Consider the following 21,566-nt stretch of genomic DNA (forward strand, 5'->3'; position numbering starts at 1 on the left):
AATCTGCATTAAGTTTCTGGCCTGTGTTTATTTTTGTGTGAAGCAGACATTCTGGAGCAGAAAGTACAATTTAGGAAATGCAAGAAAATGTGGTGTATTGAGTAAGATAAATACACTTGTAAGGTATGTGGGATAAAGCTTTCTTCCTCTCCTTCACCCCCAGTGGTTTTTGTTAGTAATGAAATTGCTCTAACATGGCAGATATTGTGAAGCAAGACTGCGTTATAATTAGTGGAGATAATACAGTGTTGTTTAGTTAAATGGCAAGAGTTATTACTTGAATTTTCTTATCTGAGTTATTAACATATATTTTTTGAGATCTTAAATCATTATGGAGTAATAAAAGTAAATTAATTAAATTCTCCAATGTGGTTTTATTTGCCTTCACACCATCCATTTAGGAACTGAGCCTTCAAAAAGTTTCTAACCTTTTCCATATGGTGACATTTGACAGTGCCAAGTCCCAGCAGTCACTTCCTGTTTGTTTCTGGTATACATTTCTCTCAGTTTGCGATAGCTTGTTAATTCACCTAAATGTAAAGTGCTGTGAGTGATACCAGTGTTGAAATGCATGAGCATCATTCTTTGCAATGTGATCTGTTTTTCCTTGTTTCAATGGTTCCCAATTTACTCAACTAAGTAGTAGTTCATTCCTTTCTGGTTAAGGAAACATGATTTTTTTAATGCACCAGAAGTTCTCAGGAAAATGCCATGGTAGCAAAGTTTAGCCCAGTGGAGATCCTTTATATACATTAGGATTGTGTGACTCTGCACAGCTTCAAAATGCGCTGTAGTTTGTAATGTAGTCTGCAACTGCAGTGATATGAATAGTGTCACTAGCGAGGAAGTGCACAGCAATCGTCCTCAAGTTCTTGGCACCTGGTAGTGTTCACAGAACAGACTGAAGGGTGCTACAGGATATCTGTCTTCAGTATTCGTGTTTTCCATTATTTTCATTCTGCAATTAAATTTATGTACTGTATGTCCATCTTTAGTAAAATATCTCAGCAATTTTTTTTTCCCGCAACTGTTGTAAAATCTGGCAAATTTGTTTCTCTCACCACATCCTGGGGACTTAAACCTATTTTTAAAGTGAACTATTCATTAATGTATATTCCTGATATGTGCAACACACATATGTATGCACAGGGCAATATATTTAAGTTTTGATATGGATATCAATATAAATATATTATTCTGTTTTAGAGTATGCCTGGACAAAGCAAACCAGTTTCTATCATTAAATGTGTGCAATATTTGTTGCTTCTCATAATTGCTGTGTGTCTACATAAGCTTTCAAAATAGAGTCCATTAAAGGAAATTTTCAGGCAAAGACATGATAGTTTGGGGAAGTTAAAAATGACTGAACACACTATGTAGAAGTAAGCAGGGTTAGAATGGAAAGAGTTACACTATTTAGGGCACAGTGGTCATTACCACTCCAAATTCTGACACATGTTTGTATAAAACTGAAATGAAATCTGCTAAGGCATTTTAGTGATGCATGCATTGGCAAAGCTTAAATTGCTAGCTAAGTACAAGAAACGAGGAGCTTGTAACATTTTACTGTAGGTATTTGCAAGCAGGTCTTCAAAGAATGTTGCTTTTGTGGGTTTTTTTGGTGTTTGTTTCTGTAGTGTGTTTTGTTTTGTGTTTTTTTTTTTTTTCTGGAATCTTTAAAGTATTAATGTTATTTTGTACTGTGAGATAACATGAATTACCCTTTTTTTCCTCCCAGCCAGCTGGGTGAGCTGTGAAGGTGGAAAAAAGATAATCACACTTTCATCTTTAATACAAGATTTTGATTATTTTCTGCTTTGTTCTAAGGAGCTGGAGAATGCTTTTCTGTGAAAAAGATTGGGTGAAACACTTTGAGTTTATTTTGTACTTTAAGGAGAATTTCTGTTTTTTAAGAAGTAAAAAAAAGAGACTTATTCAAGAATAAATGATAACTGGCAATCCCTTTCAGAGATGCCTTATCTTGTGGACTTCATGTGCAGAGTCCTGGAGACACAGAGCAGCCATGCCAGAGCTCAAGAAAGGACTATTCTATAGCTGGGTCTTTATCCATGTAAGGCTATATAGATCATTTGCAAACATCTTGAATTGTTTCCAGCAGCAACGTCAGAATGCAGGATGCAACACTGTTGTATGACTGCTGTATGACTACTGGATGACTAGCTGGACTAGCCAAATTACTTTGGATATCTAAAGCAGAATACCTAGAATTACAGTGGTTTTGTATTTGAAGTAGTGATTAAAAGAGAAGTCTGTTTGGCTATCACAAAGCCTTTTTCTGGAGGGAACTGTTGAAATTCTCTTGACTAGCTGAAGACAATAAAAGGCAGCTTAGACCAATGTTCTTGCTCTGGAACACTCCAAAAGACTATATATATATATTTCTTTTAAAACAATGTTCCTCTCATTTTCTTTGAACTCTGACCAGCCATGCTTCTGGTAAGGGATCTACAGAAGAACATACATCTATTTTGTAGACCTCAAAATCTTAGCAAAGCAATAAGGTAATGTGTGGATTCATTGATGCTTAGAATATGGAGTTTTGGGTATAAAAGAATGCTCTGTAGTCATGCTGTTTTGGCTGTTTTCCTCTGACGGGATAATTAAGACATAGTTTGATGTCTTGTGAGAGCACTTTGGTAGCTTACTTGAAAGGGAACCGCAAGGCCAGTATTTTGTTCTGGTCGGCCATTACATTTTTGAGATTTTTTTATTATTTGTAAAGTAGGGGGAAATGATGTCAACAATTGCTTGAAGTTGTTGACAGCATGGCTAGTTTTGTTTGGTGTTTTTGTTTGGTCTGATACTTTGGTATCTGAACTTTGCCTTTATTAAGTGAGAGAGCTCTTTCTTTCACCTTTGCATTTGCTACCTTTTACATTGCTGTTCTATCCTTTCCCCTCTGGCCTTGAAAAAATCAGTTGCATTTTCCAAAATCTTCTTTTAAAAACCTAAGAACAGGGTACTAAATACATGCAGTGACCATAGCTGTATAATACTAAATTCAAGACATGATTCTCAATTTGCTAGCAATGGCACAAAAAAAAAACCAAAAGAAAAAAAAAGTCTGGCTTGGGGACATCCATGAATTATATTCTTTATATCATACTGAAAAGAAGCTTCTTTCTTTCTTAATGTAAACACTGCATTTATCACTGCAAACAAGCTTAATGGTGACCCAAAATAAATATTGCATTGATATGCTAAAAATAAGATAACCACATTAGATGCTATTTAAAATGAATTAAGAGATTTATTCTAGTACAGAATTTGTGCACATACTGAAACACTTCAGTCACCCTGTACAATTCTATGTGACTAATTACTTCTTAAAGTTAATCTGGTGCTTAAGTGCTCGTCAGATGTGGGTCATAAAAATTTTGTATATAAAGTCAGATCACAGTTGACTTTAAAAACTTTTACCATGTAGGAATTATCATGATATATTGCACAATTAAGAAGAAAGAGTAAAAAAAATATTTTTCTAGCTAAGTTTTTTGTTTGAATAGTATCCCTGTTTAGGAATATTTCACCACTTAGATACTGAAAGCACATTAACAAAACCTGAGCTTGTACTCTTGGGAGAGTTAGCATTATTGTAATGAATTCAGCAAGCTTTTACATTTGATGAGAATTTACTTGTTTATTAGATGGGCAGCATGAGATTTATGATGATCTGGACAATTCATTTCCTTGCCTTTAAGCGCTTGGGGTTTGCAAATTGTGTGAGATTGCACTATTTTATTGTCACTTAGCAACCTGAATAGGGTTTTAAAAGTGAGTAGTAGCTTGTGGGTGGCAAATCTCCCTATATATTTCCCAGGTGGCAAGCAAGAGGAGCCCCTCTGTGGGCAGCAGGAGGATGTGTGTCCTGCTCTTGCCAGGGTCTTTCTAGACGTGCTCGCCGAGGAGAGCTGGCTGTGCCCTCAGTGTCATTTTGCACTTCTGGCATAGTTCCATGCTGGGAAGATCTGCTGAGGTTTTTCATGCCTGCAGAGATTTAAGTGGTTCTAAAGGACTGTCATGCTGCTCTGGTCAGTTATGTCCTGTTGTGTGGTTGCTTAAATTTAGTAACTGAGCTTGAATGACTTCAGTTTGACTGCTGGTAGTCCTTACTGTTGCTGTGATCCTCTGGAGTGAGAGGAAGGTCAGTGGTGTCTCTGCTTGTAAGAAGGGTGGCTTGCTCTGGTTCAGCTAAGGATGTTGGAGAGGACCAGCATGGCTATCCAGCCAGCCCAGCTGCCCATCAGGCAGAGACTTCTTTCCTCCCTGTGCATACTCTCTGTTGACCATGAGGACAGGCACATACTTCTGTGTTTGTTTTAACGCTCCCATAGAGACATCTTGCTTTGTGTTCTCTCCCTCCTTTCTTGCCTGCTGCTGTCATGGTTTCTTCAGGAATTTGAACAGAGAAGGAGTGACATCCCTTTTCCTTTTAGTCTATGCCTCTGCAAGATTTCTCCCAGTAGTTCCCATAAGGGGAGTAACTGCCAAAGACCATAAAGTTTGTTGGGTGTGGAGTCTTGCAGAGGCAGATATATGAGTTTGCTTCTTTTAATAGTTTCACCCTTCACTGCCTCCTCCTTCAGTGGCACTGATCAATCCTGGGAGCAGATGGTTCACTGTGGAGCTATTGACTTGAAAATTAATGCAGCCCTTTTTGCTGATTTTTCAGCTATTGTCATTTTTTGCCTGAAGCGTCAGGGAGCTTCACATGAGTTACTCTCTAGACAAACATTGATTGGCCTCAGTCTCAGAGATCTATTAAAGTGAATAAAAGAGAGCACAAAGGGTAAAAGGGGGTTTGTGAGTCAAGAATCTGAAAGGATATAGTGGTGTTCATGGTGTAAACAGTATTTTTTTTATTATTGTATATAATGATGCATTTATAATACGTGGATTCTGCCTGGGATGAATGCAGAGAGGATATAGATCTGTCATGGGGAGCTAGTGTGATTTACTTGGGTGTGAGATGAAGAACCAATGTTTCTGATTAAATCTGAACTTTCAAGGAAGTAAAAAATATTTTCCCCATTTGCACAGCTTCTCATTACAGACAAAACCAGGAATAACATTCAGAACCATCTATCTGATATTAAACTTGATTTTCTTTCCCCTGAGTGAAGTTGTTCAAGCAAACCTTCATATAACCTAGAAGTTTGCATTATGAGGGTTTTATAGGGGGAAACCAGAATTTAGGAAAACCTCTTCGTGTGGTTCAGTGGACTCCTGGATTTTTTTGTAGGTTTGTTTGTTTGTTTTTTAAAATTTGGTTATAAATCAATGTTGGGCTAATAAACATGATTCTGTGGTGCTTCTGGAAGCAAAGAAAGAACTTTTACCTGTACAGAGTCCACTGGTTAACATTTTGTAGAGAGAACATTGACCAAAATGTGCCTCAAAACTATGTGCAGGTAAGATAAAATTTATACCTGAGATGGTTTGCTGCTTAGGCTGGTCGTCTCCCCGATCCACTGGCAAATAATCTTTCAGAAATTTAAAAGCAGGTTGCACAAGTTAGGGTCTGTGTGTGTATCCTGTCTACTAGATGACAAGTTTTTCCCTTGCCCAGCTTGGTAATTCTATAAAAGGCATTAAAAAAATCCTTCAGGCTTCAGAGGGTTGTCAGCTTTCTATCTGTGCTGCTCATGCTGCATTGCAAGACTCTGTTCTGCTGCTTCTTCAGCATTTGAAAGGAACTGAAGATACTACTAAAGTACAGAACTTCTGACGAGCTCCTGTCAAAAGCAAGCTATTAAATGTGCTGGAAATGTCAAGCTGTATGTTTAAAGACCTGTCTTTAAAAGTGCTTTTGTATATTATCTCATGTTACCTGCTGTTGCCAGGTAAATGCAACTGCCGTGAATAGCTTTTTTGTAAAAAAAAAAATACATAATTTTTATTCTAGCTTCCTAAGCTTTGCATTTTTCCACAGTTGTGATCATGTGTGTGCTTCAGATGATCTTACTTCTTGCATAGAGAACTGTATTTAGAGCCCAGTAGTTACTGTGTGTATGTGTGCATGCAAACCAATTCTTTATATTTTTGTTTGCTTACACTGTTTAGGGTAAAAAAAGATTTTTTTTTCCATATTTGAAATATTTGGTTGCTGTGTGCACCACTGGGGAGGAGATAAAAAGAGTTAACATCATGGGTTCTACTCCTTCATCAACCAGGGATCTGCTGCCAACAGGTTTACAAAGGGCTCATATTTCAAATTACCCTTTGAAATTTTGATAAATCTGTGTCCCTGAGAGGTTGTCTCACAGTGAGGTGTTGGAAATGACAGGGCAATCTTGTATTTTTCTATTTGAGTAAAAAGAAATAAACATAAATCATAGCCAGGGCAAGAGGCATATGAGCTTCTGCTGAATTTTCTTAAAAAGGATTATACCTTTTCTTTGAAGTATATCCCAAGGTTATTTGTAGCTGATCTACAGTTTAAATTACTGTGTGTAGTGTGAGAGGTTATAGAGAGGGACTTCTTATAGAAAAAAGTTTACGAATGTTACAGGATCACAAAGGTAATCTGGGTTGGAGGACACTTTGAGAGGTCATCTGTCCCACCCCCATGCTCAGAGCAGGGAGGTGTTCAAGGCAACATTTGGTTGCCCAGAGCTGTGTCTCTCTGAATGTCTTACAGATCAATATTCTGTGGTTCCTGATTTATTACAAATTAGGTATTCTCTCTTCCTTTTACACAATTGATGAGGATAACCTGTGTCTGCTGGGGAAGATTTGTCAGTATTTAAAGGCCTGATTAAATACCTTGAGGAGCAAAAAAAACCCCAAAACCCAACAAACACCCCTCTCCCGCCAAAAAACCCCACCACTAAAACAAATTTAAGAAAGGTCTTATACAAGGAAAGTACCTTTCTTTTTCCCTCCTATACCTCATAACATGTGGCAGGAGTGAGATGATGTGGCTGCTGTCTATTTATAGATTCAGTAATGTGCCAGTGTACACTTATTACACCTAATTAAGAGCATTCTAAATTACTTGTTGTTTGCATTACAGATACAGCTATATGATTGCAGATCAATGGCATGGAATTATGTCATGCCTTATCGAGGTCTAAAGTCTTTCTCCTCTCTCTAAATTAAACCTCCCAGTCCTGATTGCTTTTTTTGAAACGTCTCCCTACTATGGCTGTGATTTATTTGCTGTGAGACTGTTTGTACGCTGATTTAGTTAATATTTGAAAGCTAGATTTTGAAGAGGGACTCAGGGCTTGGGAAAGCTGGGATATGCTGTAAGAGGAAATCGTAAGAATTTAAAGAATTGCCCCCTTTTATTTTTTTATTTGTTTGTTTCTGGTTTAATTCTGTATCACATTTGATGACCTAGGATTTGACAAAGGTACAGTTGAGGGAGCCTGGACAGTCCTACATCATTTTCACCATTCTTCCAACATCACTGTGTCTGGCCATGGAGGTTGATATTCACCTCTTAGAGGTGGTGACAAATGACTCAGAAGTCGAGTATGGCACAGAAAAAGACCCAAATAAATGCAGCAACAAAATGCATGGCACTAGGACTTGATAAAATGTAGACTTCTTGGTCATTCATGTTCTGGTTACACTTTAATGCTTTCCCTCTGGTAAGTTTTTTATCATGGAAATGGTTATCAAGCTTTTCAAGCTGTGCAGTTTTAGTTGATAGACTGTCTTTTGCTTGACCCCAAGCTTCATCTTTCATTTTATTTGACCTTCACTGCATAAACTTTGTCGGTTGTTGCTAATACCACTCATCAGTTTTACCACAGCATATGATGATGGAGAAATAGTGATTTCAGCTCTTCTCCCCAAGGAGTTAAGCAATACTAAACCTCTGATTCTTGGTGTGTGCAGAATTTTGTCATGTATGGAAAAGCACTTCAGTGTTTTTCTTTCATTGGAGAGATATGCAGTGTAATTTAAACAAAAATAAATTTATAGTAATATGACAAAAAATATGCAGTATCCACAGGGACAAAAAGGTTAGCTGGTAGCACTGAATTTTCCTTGAAAAATTTGATCAATGATTAGGGCCTAAGAATTTATGCAATGTTGTATTAGAAACACATCTAAAAGAGCTTTTGTTCTTTAAGTAGTACACAGTGTATAAAATTATTATTCATCTTGATAGTTGCAAATAAGGAAAAATGTTCTGACACCTAAGGTTTAATGGTGGCTTTTGTTTTAATTTCTAATTGCCCTATTCTTTGATGGAAAGGTTGACAATGACTAGCAGTATCTTATAATAGACTTAGTTTTTCTGTTCTTTAGAGCCTCCTAAATTTCATTGAATCTGCGCTTAATTTTTACTCTAGGGAACAGCTTTCAGGGGGGATTTCTATACATGCTATCTGAAAATTGCTTATTCTCAGTTTTAACAGAGATACTATGATGTTCCTAATTGATAAAAATAAAATTGTCCTTTTATATATTGGCAATAAAAAGAATTCTAAACTGAAACAAGAATGTGGTCTTGCATGTTTTATTGCTCAGAGATGATATATACTGAAAGTTTATTTGAGAGTATTCAGGAAAAAACACTGCTCATCATTGCAGTCTCTTGGCAACCTGTACTGGGTTCATTGCATATAGGCAAGCAGCTGCCTGAGCATTGGTGGGAGGTTATCTTTGTTATTTTCACAAGTTGCATAGAGGAAAGTTTGATTTGAAATGTCAGCATCCTGGGTTTGAACAATGGGGAAAGATCTGCTTAACGTTCCTAAAAGCTTCAATGTAAAAGAGTGCAGGATGCGAGGGGCACTCTGCACATTTCATCAGTGCAGGTGAAATGGAATTTAATGTGTGGAACAGCTTCATTTTGAAGGTAGATCAAAGCAGAGGCAGAGGATTGTTTGCAAACAAGAAAGTAATTTAAGAACACATTTTTTGGGGCAATGTTTTGGAGTCCTGGAAGTACACATCCCAATGAATGCTCAACCTAACTGTCTGTCTCAGTGACCTCTAAGTCTTTTGGGCATAATGTTGCCAATGAACAGGACTGCTCTTACAGCTTCTAAGGGTGTCTTCATGTGTCATCACAGCCAACAGAAGCTTAAGTGTAGGCTTAGTGAAAGAGAGGGTGTTCAGTGCGTCAGCAAGGAGAGATGTAGTACTTGCATCACTCATATGTAAGCCCCTGCTTCAGACAGACAACCAGACACACAGAAATAAAAAGTATCTCTGGTGTAGAAATAAGGGGTGAGAAGTGTGATTTTTGTGCTTTGTGCAGAGTTCTTGGTATGCACCTAGCCTGCGCTCAAAATTTTATAGCAAATTAAAAATTTGCAAATTTTTATTTGCTATAAAAATTTCGCAAAATTTTATAGCAAATAAGCAGCAGGATTTACGTGCCTGTAGATTTTTCTGGCCACTGCACATGTGTACCCAGAAATACCATGGGGCAGCTTGCTCAGGAAAATGACCTGTGGGAGTTCCATGTACAGCTCCATATCAGGTATTGCCTGTTGTAATGGCTTTGTGACAGCTTTTCTCCAGGAAGAGAGGTGTTTACAGGAAAGGCTTTATTCTGTGGGTGGGTCTTAAAAGGGACATTATTGCCTTGAGGGCAGTGTTTGTTCTCTGAAATTTTTCATTCTTTTTCTGCAATCTATAGCTTCTGAGACACTCCTTGTTTGTTTTCCTTGTTTTCTTCAGGTAGGTCACTTCCATTAATTTAGTGTATTTCTAATTACTACTGTTGGAGGACAAATAGAAAAACATGACTGCTTATCTTAAAAATCCAGCTACCCCTTTCCATCTTTCAGGAGTGAAATGATGATGTCCTAAGCTTTATATGTTTTTGAGGATAAGAACATGTTTTGATTTTAAAACATTTATTACCCTAATCATTTGCTACGCAAACAGGGAAGGAGTAGTAGTCTCGTGGGACCTGCCATGAGTGGGCTGTTTGAAGTTGTTTTCTGTTCTTGTGGCTTTTCTTTTCTGAAAAAACTGGATAGCTTCAAAGGGCCTGTGTTGCAATGAACACCAGGTTAGGGTGCTGGGCCACAGTGATGATTTTCAGATATGGCAGAACACTGATCAACAGCTACTTTCTTGGCTGGGATGAATGTCATGATCTCTGGTGAAAGGAGCAGTGTAGGAATCTGTGCTCGGGCAGGATCTGTGCTCTGCCTGCTCATCAAAAGGAGGCACTCCAACTTTGGTGAAACAACCAGCCTTTCTGGGGTGTAAGTGGATGCTCTCACCTTTCTTTTTACAGCATGTACTTCGCAACTACTTTTCCAGTAAAACTGTGCCTCTACGTGTGGTGGTGGGGATGATGATGATGATGATTTTTATTGCATCATGCTTTACCACTTCAGCTGATAATGTCTAGTAGGTGTCTCTGAGGAGGAGAGCAGTGCCACAGTGAGGTGCCCTTGGTAGCCCTAAATGAACCGCTTGCCTTCTGGATCCAGCGCAGCCCTCCTGGGCTCTGTTCCTAACAGAGCTAATTAGTTGGGGTATTACGTCATGCTAAAGCAGTTATCTTGCTTCCAGTTCCAACGTGCTTCATTTAGCAATAGCTCACATATCTCTTCAAAATACAGCATTGTATTGTTTAGGCCAGTCCCAAAATACTTAATAGGAGAGATTTATAACAGGGTGGTCAGTTCTGCTTCCTTATTTCTTTGGCCTTTGCACAGTGCTGAATTAGCTCCTCATTTTGAGGGGACTTCTATACTGCTTGCAGGCCTGTTTTCTACTCCTCCTCTTTTTTTTGCTTGTCTTTGTTTGTGTCATAACCAAACTCACCTTTCTTCATCCTAACCAGCCCTTGGTGTTTTGCTCCCTCACTCAAAGTTATGATTGCTGGAAGGGAAGGGATTGCCTTCCCTTCTCTCTGTACTTATTTAGGAGTGTGTTAACTGAAAGATTACATGAGGAGGGATTTGTGTACCTCCACTTTACCAGGAGAGGAGAATCCAAAGCTTAATGTATTCTGTTTAGGAATAGTATTTGCCTTTTACTGCCTGCATGGTACAATGAAATACCACTAAGCATTGTGCAGCAACACTCCAGAAGCACCTTACTTCATTCAGGATCTGAGATCACTGGAAGTGGAAAATGGCAGGGGGGTTGGACCTAGATAATCCGTAAGGTCTCTTCCAACCCAAGCTGTTCTAGGAGTCTACAATTCAATGAAGAACTCCTGTTTTCAACCTCTTCATGTTTTTGTAACCTATGTCCCCATAATGATTTAGTGTAAAGCTCAAGCAGAAGTAGATTCAAAGTGCCCTAGTCCAAGTAGAAATGCTGACACTTTGAGGTGGTCTAATCAGAATCAGAACTTCCTTGATACAGAATTTTCCAATGTGTGTTTGTTGCCTTTTTAATTTGTTTGTTTTGTTTTTAATTGTCCCTTGACCTAAGAAATACAGTTATTGTCGCTAACAACACTGTTATAACACACAGTGACAAAATCCAGATAACCCGAAATTGGGCTGACACTTGATCCTTTACTCATACTATTGTTCCGTAATATTTTTTCCTCCATGACATCATGAACTATGAAAGTGCCAACATTTTTTTTAACTGCTTAGCCTTTTCTTCCTTCATGCTATAACCTTCATGTTTAAAAATAAACTTTTTTTCCTTTTTTCTTTAATTTTTAAAAAAAAAATCAGTGTACATTTCAAGAGGAGTCTGGTGGCCATGTGAGAATGTTTAACATCTTTGATGCTTTACCACCAAATATTCCAAGCAGTTGTCACATACATTTATCTGCAGGGGTACAATGACATTTTTCTCAGCAGCTGTATCCATGACAACAACTGGGAAGGTCCATGTCTCCTCTTTAGTTTTCAGAAGAAAGTGAATTCTTACCTTCCTAATGAAAGGCCCAGAAGCAAAAGATGTGCTATTTTAATTGTAGCATATTCTCTTCAGTCATTCAATAATGACCACTCCCAAGTGTTTTAGTATCAAAAGTACAGAGAGAAGAACAAGTGTCTGTTTCATGACCTGCTATAACCAAGGAAGAATTGTGGAAGTATTTGAAAAATGAGGGTACTCAGGAAGTTTATTTTATTTTCAGTATGGAAGTCTGCACAAGGTATGTAACACTTATGATCAGAGATATGCAGAAGAGTGTATAATTTCAAAAGGCATTTTTGTACCACAACAGAACCACTCTCCCTGTGTACCTAACAATCAAAGTTGCTTCCGAGTTGTGCACAATCTTTAAATCCAGTGAACAGTATGTCAAGTGGTACAGAAGCAGTAGTTGGGTCAGCTCTTCAAGATCTCTCAGCATCCAGCACATCCAAAGTGACTTATTTGCATGCCTTAATGGGACTTGTTTGTGCTGAATGCTCTTGAAAATTTGAGTGTTTAAAGCAGTTTGTTATCATGAACAGAGCAGAAGATGGAGAATAAAACAAGTAACTTAATTTTGCCTTTAACAGAAATTTGAGTTCAAGGACAAGGCTAATATTCACATCCTGCTAATCTATGGGCTGCCAAAAAGCAGTAATTTCTTCAGAGATGAGATTTTTGATTGCTATGAAAATGAAGGTATGAGACTTATTGCTTTGGGAGACTTAACATCCATTTTGACACCTCTTCATGGTGTCAAATAACAGCATACTTTGTAGGCTGTTCTCACAAGTAGTTTCTGGACCTCCAAGAAGAGCCAACTTACATCAGATTTTCAGATCACTTATTGCTTTAGGAAACAAGAAACACTATGACAGATGGTAGAAGTATTTAAATTGATTTATTCATAGTTACCTGTACAAATACTGCCTATTTTTTCCTCAGATGAATGAGAATGTGGGAAACAGGAGAGGAGACAGTTTGCTTACTGTTTTCTGTGTCTTGCTTCCTGGTGAGGAGTGGGGAGGAGAAGGGCAATTGGTACCTTTAGTTTTTGTTATATTGCAGGAGAACAGGGAGGCCGCAGAAATGATGGAAGGAGATAGAAGGGCTTCTGAAGAACATGTTCAGTAGAGGAAAGCCCTAAGCATTGCCAAACTACAAAGAGATTTACCCTTACCTCTTTTTAGGTGGCTAGGGAGAGGTTTGCATTTTAAATGTTTTACTTGGTAGTTCTGAATTTTCACTATTTAAAGTTTTTTTATACATTATAGTGAAGTATTATTTCCAGGGTTCAGAGTTGTTTTTTGCCTTTTGCTATGCTCACCTGGAGGAAAAGGAGGTGGAGGCTGGCTGGCTAATGGTTCTGTTATGCTACCAAACATCAGTTTGTGACTGTTTAGGCTAAGATCAAAAGCTTTTCCGTTCCCAGGCAAGAAGGAGGAGAGGCAGCTATGACAAACTTAGGAATCCCAAAGGACAACCTGGATCCTCCTCCTGAGAGAAATCATTCCCCAAAAGAGAGAACAGCATGTCTGGAGAGTCTGTTGCAAAGTCATCACATGGAAAATCTCTCTGTTTACCCACCAGGGCATACACAACCCTGGCTTATCTGATGATTTGTGAGAGAAGTTGGAGGCAAGATAGAAGCCCTTGGGAAGGGGAGAGAGAGCCAGATTTATATAGGTTTTGGAGTGGAATAAAGAGAGGTCTTTTCTACATCATTATGAAGCTTCTGAACTGTTCCATGACAGGAAGATCAAAAGACTTCTTGCTGGAAAGGATGTTGGGATGATGTCTGTTTTGTTTTGAGCTCCCAGACTACCAGCAAAAGACCGCTGTAGATCTGTCCCAGTGATTCAGACCCCAAACCTTTAATCTTTCCTTGTGAACAGCTTCTTGTGAATTTTAGTGAATGAAGTAAATGGAAGTTCTTAATCTTGGCAAATTCATGGGTATGATAGAGAGTATGACCCTCTTATCCTTGCAGAAAATGAAGAAAACCAATTAATTGGAAAAGCAATTAAAAAGAGATCAGTTCGGTTGCATGAGCATAGTTGCCTTTAAGAAAACTTTGATTTTGATTTTGCAAACAAAAGGGGCAGGGTAAGAACTGGCTGCCCTTTTTGAAATCTCAGTTTCTTGAGGGACTTGTGAAATGTCCTTAGTCCTGGTTTTGTGTCCGCAAACACCTTCTATTGGAATTGTTTAACCAGAAGAAATGTATGTACAGTAAGTGTCCATGAGTTTTCAATAAGATGACTCCAGAGAATGACCTTTGGATGCAGCACGTTGGCTGGGCATCTGCCAGGCATTTAAGGTTCCTCTCTGTTTCTCAGCTATGAGTGGCATGGTTGGAGAGGTCAGCTTCCCTTTTCTGGGGGAACTGATGGGCAGCACCTGTCACAGTGAGTCAGCAGGGCTGGACTGGCATTGGCTGTGGCATTCCTGCACCTGTCAGGAGCGGGTGCCAGCCAACCTTTGACAGTGTCAAAGGAAGTAATGATTCAAGAACAGTGGCGCACTCGGCACTCGGTATTTTACTGCTGTGTCCTGAGTTAGTGCCCTAGGAATCTCCTCCCATCCCTGTTATTGGGAGCGCTGTGCTTGCTTCTGTTCCACAGCTTGGTTTTCTTTTAGCTTCTACATTTGTTACATCATTTCATTGCGAATGATGTTTGGTTTATGCTGAATGCATACCTGATGGAACTACTCATTTGAGTTCTTGGTCTCTGTGCCAATAAACAATATACCTTGGCAGCACCCAGCATTTTTTCCCAGTGAACATGTCAATGGCTTCAGGGACTGGATGGCAGTAAAAACTCACGGATGACCTTGAAATAGGTGTATTTTTAATAATCGCTCCACTTGGTTGGGATTTTTTTTTTCACTTTGTAGCTTTTTGTCCAACAAGTTTATCAAAGCCAGAAACATAAGTTTTCTGAGAAAAAGCTGTATGGAGCCATAATTCAGCAGTTCAATGGACTCCTTAGTTTCAAACCTTAATATTACTTCAGTGAATCAATTTATCAAGAGAACAGGCTATTTCACTAGAAAGATCTGAAAGAGGGATAATTAACTCTATAGCTGGTTCTGTCTGTCTGTCTTTTGTACAATGGAGTCTGGAAGCAACTTAATAGAATATAAAGTATTTAAAATTTCATTATCTAAAATTGCTTTCCTTAATTCCATTCACTTTACATGTTGTAACACTGAATTAGTATATATTCTGTTCAGAACTGCTAATGAACTGCATTCTCTTTACCTGGTTACTCCTAGGCTTCTCTAATAAAGTAATGAACTAATAACCTTCAGAGTTGAGGTACAGCAGATGTATCTGGAAAGGTGTCTGGTAATAATGGTGATAATAAACAAAACAGATCGTCATCTGTTTTGTTACAGATAGCAAACAGTGTAACAGTGGAAAAAAGTCTAAATTATGGGGTTTTTTAGGGGGTTTTCTTTGAGACAAAGGAGTCTATTTTTTGATATATATAATTTTCCAGCTAAACCTTCTGCCACTTAGGTTCACATTGTACACATATCATGTCCATGAAACATTTATTAAGAAGGTTTTTTTGAATAATTGCTTCATAAATGCAAATATTAATACATTTTTCATTATCTTTTATAATGCTTTGCCTTCAAGAAATTGCTTTATGATGCAAATAAATATAGATAATATCTGTCACCTGAAATGCTTTTAACCATCTGTCTGAATATAAAACCATAGTGCTTTTTGAGGTGAAAATAGATTGTCAGAAAAGCTATATGAAAGATTAATTAAAAAGCTATTTTGCTAAACCAAATAGTTTTATGTAAAAGTAGTGCAATACATACAGCTAACATAAAGTAATACAGGCAAATGCAGCTTTTGTGTTGCGAATGGGATTATCTCTTCTTTGATGTCTAGGAAGAGTGGTTAAGATGGGATTCATGTCTCTTCATTTCACTGATACCAGGTTAGTCTTCTACCTTGTTACCCACACTCCCTCTGTAGCTAGTGGAAAAACAAAGGTGCTTCTCCAAAGCAATTACTCTCATTTGCAGGCCCCATATTTTGGGCTTCCCTTTTATTTTTCATCACTTCCTATTACCTGGCCAGATTTTACTTTTTTTAGTCAGCAATGGGTCTTGATAACATGGAGCCTGATGGATGTCGGGGATTTCTGTAGGATATATCTCCTTCCCTCATCCCTCTTCATAGTAACTTAGTTTGGGTGTGTAACAGCCATTCATTCTCTTCTGCTGTAATCTACATATCTGCTCCAAGTAGTTGGAGATATCTATTCCACTTCCAAAAAGGTGACAGGTTTGGTGCTCAGTAGGAAGGGAGTTACCAAATCCCACCTAGCATTTAGGTCACCTCCTAAAATGCTGTATTAATTACCTTAGAAGAGCTGGTTAAATAAGAACCTACACAAGGTAGTTGTGTATTTGGATAGCAAGAGCAATTCAATCACAAATAACTTTCTGAATGCTCACAGTCAGGTTTTCACTCCCTGTTCAAGGCAAATCTCACAGATCTAATCTTTTTCGTGCCCTTTCCCACTACATGAAAATGACTTCTAGTTGGGTAGTTCTACCAGTTTAAGACTGATGTGTAGAAGTACAGTGTCAAGTGTTTTGTGATTTATTTTGTTAATATCTTCATGGAAGGTATGAATCAAAATAACATGGGAAAGGCAATTGCATTTTCATTTACTAAGTATATCAATTAATTGAATTTACACAAGACTTCGGAGCTCAGAGGACTTCTGCAGAGGCAAGCACTGTATATTAGGCTTTAAAATTGTTATTTGCAAAACAGGGAAAATATATCTTGTAAGGAACACCTGAGGAATTTTACTTTCCTTATGTATAAGCAAATAGGTAATATGTGTAGAAGAGGCACATTTAATGAGAACAAAGGCAAGTGCCATTACTTGGTGCTGGAATATAAATAATTGTTTTTTCTTTATTAGAAGGTTGCTTTAATCAACTCCTGGTTTAGATGAGAAAAGATATTTTTTTTCTTAATACAGGCACTAGTTAAAGATGTTAACAGAAGCTTTTAGGATGTGTAGACAAGTTGAGGTGTTGTGTCAAGTGGTTGAGGTGACCTGGGAAGGCAGAGGGCTTTTGTTCAGTAAATATTACAGTATTTTCACTTCTTCATATTGCTTCTATGCTTTTTCATACCCATCCTTCACGCCAGTGCATTTGGACTTCAGTCACTTGTGTCATTGCATCCACCCTCCTTTTTTCTTCCTGTGTGTCATTATCCTCCCTTTTCTATATTTTGGATTCCTACCTGTGTCACTTGTGCTTTTCATATTTCAGTCCTTAAATTACCCATGGGATAGAGGTCATTGCAAGGAGGCTTTTGTGGGAACCTGAAAGCTGCTGGGAGATGAGCAGAAATGCTTTATTTTCTGTGTTTCATTTATTTTCTTCATGACCCCCCTAATCTCTTAACCTGACCCCCTGGGCAGGCAGTGAGGATGAGCAGGAGTGGCTGCTCCCTCCTTCAAACTCCTGGATGGCTCTATCTCATGTTTCCCTCCAGTCTGAGCCATGCCAATGCTGATAAGAAATGCAGATGTTTTAAAATATCTCAAATAGCTGAAAATATTTGGAGTGTAGCTTTTTATTTACTTGTAGATGGAAATTCTCTTTTCCTTCAAAGTGTTGTGCTCATGGAACATCCCAAACTGGAAGCTCAAAATATTGCTTTATATAGCAGCATTTTGCTCTGCAGTTTAACCAATCGGGTGAATTCTTTCTATATTAGATTATGTGGCGAGTAATAGAGCTGACTGAGGGCAGTGGCATATAAAAACCTTGAGAGGCAGAATAGCCACAGTACATACTTGAAATCTTCTATTTTGCAGATTTGTGGGAAAACTCCTGGGAAATAATGTTAGACTAGACTTTTAGTTTTGTCGAAGACATAGCTCTAGAGAATCGGGGAAGCAGTAAGTATCGTAAGAATATTTAGCTTGTTAACTCTTAGGTGTGTATCTGTAAAATCAGACTTTTCTATAAAGGCAAATGTGTCGTAGAATGATGGATTTTAACTGAGCTAATATGAGCAGTAAAATAAATTCAGTAAACTTGTGCAGTGAGCATAATTTATTTTAAAACAGATGTGGTTTATAATCAGATGTGTTTTATATGTTGGAAGAAATCACACTGGTTTCAGTATTTCTCAGCTCTTCTGGTTTTATGTCTATTAATGCTTTATGTTTTGTTTCATTGTCATTTTTATTATATTTTTCTATTAATCTACAGCTGTCTGTCTTTCTCTGTGTAATGTATGCCATTATCTGTACCTTATTTACCTTAGTAATATGAAGTGGATATTTTGTTATTTGTGTAGCATCTGTCTTCTTATATTTTCTTTAATTGGAGGTATATAAATGTCACTTACCTGAAACTATTTTAATCTCTTGCTCATACTGTTTTCTTCTCAAAATTTTCATACTCACCAATAATAGCAAAGATCCAGAATATTGCTGTGCAGGAATCAAACTTACATCTTTGTGTTGCTGCTGGAGGTACAAAAATATTATCCTAGTTTTATTTTGATCCCAATTTTTATGACGATGAAAATGATTAGTGATGAATGTTTAGTGTAAAACATTGCATAATGAGTTATTACAAGAGAAATGCTCCATGGTTTGTGGCTGCCTTCATACTAATTTTCTTAATTATTATGTCAATTAAAAAATACGTTTTGGCAACAGCTAGATCATCAGCTTTCTCTTGAATCTTTTTGCACAAAAGTCAGATACTTTAAATCTTATGTTACTGAAATAGCTATTGACGTTGTTGGAACAGATATTTAGAACCTGTCAAGGAGAGTATTATACTCTGTTGCTGAATACTTACTGATGTGTGCTAGTAGATAAATTGGTAGTTTAAAATACTTTATTTTCAAAGCACAAAGAAGCAAGATAAGTTGCCTGTTGAACACACAGCTGCATTCTTCTTTTACCTTCGTTACTCTTAAATGTGACTATTAAATGTCAACTCTTAGTATTATATAGTATTAAACAATTAAATAGGTTTGGTTTATTGATGTCTATTATTATGCAGATTCTGTTTGCATTGCTATGAAGCAGGCATGTCCTCTCAATATCATCATCGTCATCATCAAAAACATCTTCTTTAAATTGTTAATTTCATTAAAGATTTCTAGTAAAAAAACTGTAAAATACTAAACATAAAATTAAATCAAAGAAAAAAATTCCCATCTCAGTCTTGACTAAGTTTCCCATATGAGTACTACAAGAAATACTGTAAAAATGGGAAATCCATTTGGAATCAATGAAGTATCCCCACAGGAGGAGGGGAAGGTTTATATTATCATAGCTTATGTACTATCATATAGATGAAGAGACAGACTTCCCAAAGATTAAGGCAGATTAAGCACATGGGTTGTCTCTGTGATGCTTATGTGGTTATGGAAGATCCGCTTGCTAGGATGTAGAGTGAAAATGCTGGATAAGGAAACAAAGGGAAAACCTGAAATAAATCCATCAAAAAAGTGCACAAGTAAATGCATTGCATTGTTTGCAGGAGATTTTGGTTAGTTCAAACTTGTATCAAAGCCACGAAGACTAATAAGTCCATTATACAATGGAGCTTTTCCTGGTCCTGTGTTTGATATGTCTGCCTTGCTGAAGAAGTTACTCCAGTCTACTTAACTAATGAGGTTGCATGACTTGCTAATATGTTTGAAAATTCCATCTGTTTTTTCCTCATCTCAGCTTCACTGAAGAGCATATTTTATCAGACAGCTTACCATTTTTCCATGGTTTGGGCAGAGTTTTGCAAAGCCATTAGGAATTGCACTTTCCTCTGATTTCAAGTGAGGTTTTGCAAGTTCTTTTTCTTTTCTTTTCTTTCAATTCCTTCATTGCAATGTTTTTCACTCAAATTACTGGGGTGGTGAAACCATACTGATTCTATTAATTATTGGTATCTGCATTCAGAGATGAATCATAGAATCATACAATATTCTGAGTGGGAAGGGACTTACAAATTAATGCCTCCCATGGTGCTTTGCTTTGAGGTTTTTTGGTTTGTTTTCTTTAAATTCTATTTTATTTTGGTGTTGCCATTTGCTTCTCTTAATTATGCTGGTGCAGTTTTATGCTCTTCTCTGTAAATGAGATCTTTGATATGATCTGGGATGAAAATAACTTAAAATTTATTATTTTTTTTTAAACTCAGTTATTTCATTGATCCAGGCTGAATCATCATAGCTGACAGAGGGGTGGAATACAGGTCAGTGTATGGGTGATGGAAAATAGGAAGGAGAGGGTGAACATCTTTAGGCTGATGAGTTTGCATGCAGAAGCCCACCTGTTGTGCAACCAAGTTCCCTACCTTGTCAAGAGAGAGAGGGACATGCCTCTGAAGGCCTCCAGAGGGAGATCCTGTCCACCTCAGCTGAAGTGCCTCAAGTTTAAAGGGGATTCAGAGTAAAGCTTATAGTATAATTAGGATTACAAATAAATTCCATACCAGCTGCTGCAGCTCTATCATTAAAAATGTCTAAAATTAAGTGGATTCATTTCCCATGAAAAAAATCTATTTAAATTTCCAAGTTAAAAAAATTTTATTTTAACGTTATGATGCTAAATTTCACTCCTTATATTCAGATATTCCTATTTATAAACATAAAACTGCCTGTCCCTAAATATATGTGAAACAGGGAATATGCTTTATTTTTCATCTGTGCTCTATGTTGATATCCAGATTGCTATTTAAGGAGATACACTGTAAAGTAAGGCAAAACAGCTAAAAATAGGACCCACTAACTAATACACACTCATCCAAATAGAACATGTGGAAAACTTCCGTTGAGCATGCTGGAGATTAATTTTACCAAAAAAAAAAAAAGTTAAACTGGGGATAAACAAAGCCTTTTAACAGAGGAGGGGAGCTATGCCGGTCTATTAGTTTAAAACTAGCAAGGAAATGGGGAAAGGAAGAGAGAGGTTTATGCAGCCTGTGTGGTGAACTTGGTCTGGCTCATAAATAATTGGGGAAAAAAATTGGGAAGCAGAACCAAGTGGGAGGAAAGCTGGGATGTTCTCTTAGGGTGTGTCTGTATATCTGTTGTTTTCATGTCATATCAGTCCAGTGGTGAACTTAGAGAATCTCCAGTTGAGTGATTGGAATTTAGGAAATAAATTAGAGATTTCATGATGCCTTCAACTGCACTATCAGAACAAATACTTTATTTCTGATTTTTATATTTTTTTTTAATCCTTTTTTTTTTCCTGTCAAAGCAAATGTTTTCATTTAGGTAGAGCATTTTCTGCTCACTGGTGTTAAGTATTTTATTGGATTATTAAGTCTAATTAAAAAGGTCAGATAAAGAAGAAACAATCTGTTTTGAAATGAGACGGGAAAAAAGATATTAGCAAAAAAAGTAAATACATTTTGTTGAAAAGGCGGAAGATTAGAAGGAATGAGTAAGAGAGAAAGGCATGATCTGTGCTACCAGTGTTGGTTGCTATAACCGAGCAAGTTGGAACAGACTTGCAGTGTACCAGGAAGTGAAGACCAATTATTTGTAGAGCATGAATTATGTGGGAAGGAGAATAAAGTCCAATCTTTCTGCTTCATTTAACCCAAGTGCTGAAATTGGTACAAAGGCCTAGTTACACTGCCATTTTGGTCTATCACTAGAATAAGGATGAGGTTAAAATATCCATCAAAATAAGGTAGTATTT

At 37.4% G+C, this 21,566-nt stretch overlaps 1 protein-coding gene across 1 annotated transcript in view; it reads left to right on the plus strand.

Moving 5' to 3' along the window:
• Positions 1 to 21,566, plus strand: part of DGKH (diacylglycerol kinase eta) — a 153,997-nt gene that overhangs the window by 10,732 nt on the left and 121,699 nt on the right. The window lies entirely within an intron of this gene.

This window comes from Molothrus ater, chromosome 2 (genome assembly GCF_012460135.2).
Source record: "Molothrus ater isolate BHLD 08-10-18 breed brown headed cowbird chromosome 2, BPBGC_Mater_1.1, whole genome shotgun sequence".
NCBI lineage: Eukaryota > Metazoa > Chordata > Aves > Passeriformes > Icteridae > Molothrus > Molothrus ater.